Source organism: Palaemon carinicauda, chromosome 12 (genome assembly GCF_036898095.1).
Source record: "Palaemon carinicauda isolate YSFRI2023 chromosome 12, ASM3689809v2, whole genome shotgun sequence".
NCBI classification, from domain to species: Eukaryota; Metazoa; Arthropoda; class Malacostraca; order Decapoda; family Palaemonidae; genus Palaemon; species Palaemon carinicauda.
Genome location: NC_090736.1, coordinates 22,126,221 through 22,131,220, shown reverse-complemented (window position 1 = coordinate 22,131,220; position 5,000 = coordinate 22,126,221). Strand labels below are relative to the sequence as shown.

General features: G+C 37.8%; 1 pseudogene; it reads left to right on the top strand.

Annotated features, from left to right (window-relative positions):
• LOC137650727 (hemicentin-2-like) overlaps positions 1-5,000 on the top strand; it is a 350,211-nt pseudogene that overhangs the window by 256,934 nt on the left and 88,277 nt on the right.

The window sequence follows — 5,000 nt, the reverse complement described above, 5'->3', positions numbered from 1 at the left end:
TTACGGGTTGGTGGCCATAACATAACTCCTTTACGCCAATATATCTGTTTTTAAAACGGTAAAAGTCAGGGAATAAATGTTGCCAGACATTTACCGTTTTTTCAATGCAAATTTTTAATAGTGTACACACATTGCAAAACCTATATTTCAACTGTTATATTCACTTATCATTCACCTACAAATTGTCCTTTAATTTGTGAAAATCCCACAAAAAAAATAAGGATCTCTCTTGCCTTTATTTTCCCAGGGTCACAAAGCTCGGTTCAAGGAGTGGAAGGTATGATCACGCGCTTACCCTGCATGGTGGCACGAAGTCACCTTGGTGATACCCCTAACCTGGTTCTCTGGTATAAAGATGGAGCCAGACTACCTTTTTATACGTAAGTGTAAATTTCTTCGTTCTGTGTACATTAACGTTATTGATGAGTTGTATCGATTAAAGTTGCACTGAATTGCATGTTTAATGTAAACACGAGGCGCCAGCATGGTTTGAATTATGTATGTAAGTACTTGCAAAAATCTAAGACTGCAGACACGTGATGAGCATAAGATATGAATGAAGCCACCTAGGCAAGTGAAAAACTTAACTGGAGTTAGTGTTTTTGTCTTACTAACATTTTCCTTTAGTTGCTTAAGCGATATGTATGTATGTATGTATGTGCAAATTCTATCATGTTCTTGCACATGTCCGTTCCTATAGCCAGTAACACATGTCCTGGTTCTTCTATAAACTCTGGAAAAATTTTCATCCCCCAACTATAAATATCAACAAGTACATGGAATAGACATAATCTTCCTACTTCTGTATTTTCATAGTTTTTCGTCTTCCTTCCAGAAAGTGGACACCTTAGCATCAAAATCCCAGTAAAGAGCCTTCCCGTGTGTGCTTGCAAAGAACTCTCAACCTTGTTAATCCCCTGAATAGGGGACACCAATTTCTATATCACGCACAGTAATAAAAAAGAGGGGTGTTAAAAGGATAAATCTTCGGCCATAAATATGCAAGCTTCAAAGCTGAATGAATTAGCCGACCAGTTTAAGGCGGCAAGGAGAACGCTCTATTCTAATAAAGTAGGGGGAGACCCTTAGCCTACTCACATCTAGAGCTAGCGGCACTCAAACCGACAGGTCTGAAAAATATGGCAATGTGGTAACCACTCAAGCCAGGGAGATTCCGACCGAGCAGAGGAGCCAAGGCTCCATGGCAACACTAACAAAAACAGAAATCCTATCCAGCCTCAGAGTTGACATACCGTGTCTCCAGGAGACACATAAGAACTCGGCACCACGTAAAATCCCAGGCATGCACCTGGTGGTCTCCCATGCTAGCGTTGTTCACGGAAGTGCTATTTATGTGAGATATATATCGATGATCTTGAACAACAAAGATCTTTCTCCTGAAAGGATGAAAATACTTGAAGTACAAATGACACACACCATCATTATGCCAGTATATATGACCCCACCAACACCATTTAGGTGGCACAAATTGTTTCAAATCAAGAAATAAGGCTATAATTACTACTGTCATAACACCATAGGGGGGCTATACCCAAAGTAATGATGATGGTGAGGCCGTTGAGGAATGGGTTCTGGACAACAATTGGGCATTCAAAACACAATGCAAAAGATGAACCATCCTTTATGAGTGCTACATGGAGAAGAGGATATAACCCTGACCTGGTGTTTGTGTCCTCTCGCTTCCAAAGTAACTTTGACGAAACTGTTAGCGACCCTACCCCAAAATCACAGCAAAGACCAATCACTTTGGATATTAAACCAGTTATCGGGCCTCATGACTCAAAATCAGCCCCCAGATCTAATTTGCAAAAGGCAGAAAGGGAAGACTTCATACCTGAGCTCGATTCCAGGATCTCCATTCTCCACCACTGAAGCAAGAACTTCAAAAAGCTTGTGTGGGAATTTTCCAGTAAACATATCCCAAGAGGATGCATAAAGACCTTCATCCCTTGTGTAAGAGATCTGAGTAAAGACCTATATGAGGAGTATGTACAAGAATTTAATAAAGACCCATTCACTAAAAACACTATCAACATAGGTGAGACCCTAACAGCTTCTGTTACAAATGGAAGACTGAAACGATGGTCCGATATGTAATAGAGATATGACTCATAATAGCAAGAAAGCATGGACTACTATAAAAAAAAACTGAAGAAAACACTCGAACAAGAGTGACTTCTATGACATTGGATAAAGTGACAAACCAACTAATTTACGCAATGGAAAAATACCCAATAGAGAATGAGGATACCTCAATTGCATCAAGCGGGAATGTGATAAACAATTCAATCTGTTCACCGTGGAAGTATTCCAGAAGCCATGAAATACCTAAAACCTGGCAAAACAGCTGGACTTGACTGAATCACAACATAAATAATACAACACTTTGCTGCCAGAACCTGATCATGGATATGTGCTCGCTTTAAAAACTATAAAACAAATTAAATTTAAATATCTCAAAAATATGGAGAAGAGCCCTAACTTGAAAAGATCTAGAGAGCAAAAAAGCTACCGTACCATTTCCCTAATATGCATTCTCTACAAATAAATGAACTAATGATAATGGCCCGAATATGCCCTACAGTGGAACAGCAACTATCACCAGACCAGGCTGGATTCCAACCCGGAATACTGGCGCAATTCTTGTGGATCTGGCTGCTGCATATGGTAGAGTAAATCACAGAATGTCCCTTAAAGATGTCCAAAGTTTTTCATACCACAAAGATTGTGAAGATCATAAAACCATCACTCACAAACTGATGTTTCTCTGTTGAAAGGGATGGCAAGAAGAGCAGATATCTTACGCAGAAAAAAGAATAGTCTCCTATAAGGCTCTGTTCTGACTCCATTATTTTTTAACATCTATACAGATGACCAGCCGGAGTTTGGTAACATCCGGAGATTTATATATGCAGACGATTGAAACTATCGAAAAGAGACTGTCAGCAACTCTTGAACATCTCACAGAGTACTGCAAATGTAATTCACTTAATGTCAATTCTGGAGATTTAGGTTTGTATTTCACAAAAATAACCACCAAGTAAAAAGAAAATTGAACATCTTCTGGAATAATTAGAGACTTGGGCATGTTGACTTTCTTGTAAACCTACATGGGAGACACATTAGACCAAACCCTGTTTTGCAAAACATATATGAAAACTAAAGGTAAATGTTGCCATGAGAAACAATCTAATAAGGAAACTTGATAACGCCAATTGGGGAATAGATCCGAAAACACTGAAAACTACAGCCCCAGCACTATGCTACTTTGTTGCTGAATATTGCTCACCAGCATAGGCATGATCAAGCCACGCTCACAAAATAGATCCTGAGCTTAACAACACATGTAGAATAATAACCGGTGCCTTGAAACCAGCACCACTTCCCACACACTACAGATTGGCGGGCATTGCACCATCACCCATCCACAGAGACATCCATACTAAGACAGATACATAGTCAAGAAAACGATACAAGACACTCCCTCTTTGTCCATAGTGTCTCGGCAAGAGGACTGAAATCCAGATAGAACTTTCTGACCATTCATAGTTTAGAGCCTGAGCAGTCAGCTCAACATAAGCTCGAAAAGTGGAGTAAATGGGACCACTAAACACCAAATGCTGCCATCCAGAGCCCAAATGAAATCCCAAGTGGAGCAACCATCACAAGAAAAGACTGGGTAATATTAAACAGAGCAAAAACCGGAGTGGGTATGACAGACCAACACATGAATGGGGACTGTTATCCACTAGTGGGTGCCAGAGTGGCTATCCAATGCAAACAATAAAACTCATAATTCATAAATGTGAACTGAAACCCACCTGTATAGATCAAAACCTCTTGAACACCAATGGGGCGGCCAAGGAATGGATTTAGTACTGGTCCAGCAACAAATGTTGATGACCTTACATTTCTTTTTATAAATCTTTGTTCATATGTTTCTCATTTTATGTCTCGTGTTATTTTAGCATCATTATCACGTTATACCTTACAAGCCTTCGTTCTCTGAATTATTCTGTTCTATTTCTTTTCCCTTACAGGACAATCTGCCTTAAAAACTGTCCATCTGGCAATCTCTCCATCTGTGCTTTTCAGTCTCCTACCTACAAATGATCCTCATCACCCCAATACCACGGATTTATCATTTTCAGATATTTTCTCTTATAACTAGAACTATTTCTAAAGCAAATATTGCTTCTTTCATGGTTTTGCTTCTACAATGACTGGCTTTGAAATTATGATTTTCTAAAAGAACGTGGAAAAAGCATTATAGTGCACTAAACAATATCATTTGCCGAAGATTTAAAATCTTTTTTTATGCATCAATAGTTTTACACATATACATTTTCCTCTTAAAGTCAGAAAATGTCTAGTCAGTTTTAATATATATATAGAATACAATTTTTTTAATCCAGTAGTGATTTTCTTAAGTTCTACTATACTTATGGTCTCTCTCTCTCTCTCTCTCTCTCTCTCTCTCTCTCTCTCTCTCCCCGTCTGGAATCAATTACGATTCTTTCTTACTTCCTTTATCTCTTCTACATAATACAATTTAGTTTTTATACAACGTTCACCTCATCTCATTTAGATTATATAATCAATAGTCAACACAGAAAATGTTAACTAGAGTTTTTTATATCCTTTGCCCTATGAATTCCCAAATTTTATTTTTCTAAACTCATCAGTAACATCTAAGGATATCTTGTGAGACCAGAGAGATACACAGACTGACATTTCTGATGTAATACTTTAGATCAGTGGGTGCGTCTCTACGAGAATAACATTTAAGCAATGCAATAAAACTGAAATTTATATCACAACCAAAATTTCAATCAAATAAAAAAGCAAAAAAAAAAAAAATAATAATAACAAACCATTCTTACTCACCCAAATGTTAATGATATGATGATGTCAATCATTAGTCACATTAAATAACAAAGATTTCAAGTTTTATTGCATCAACAATATATGTGAATTAA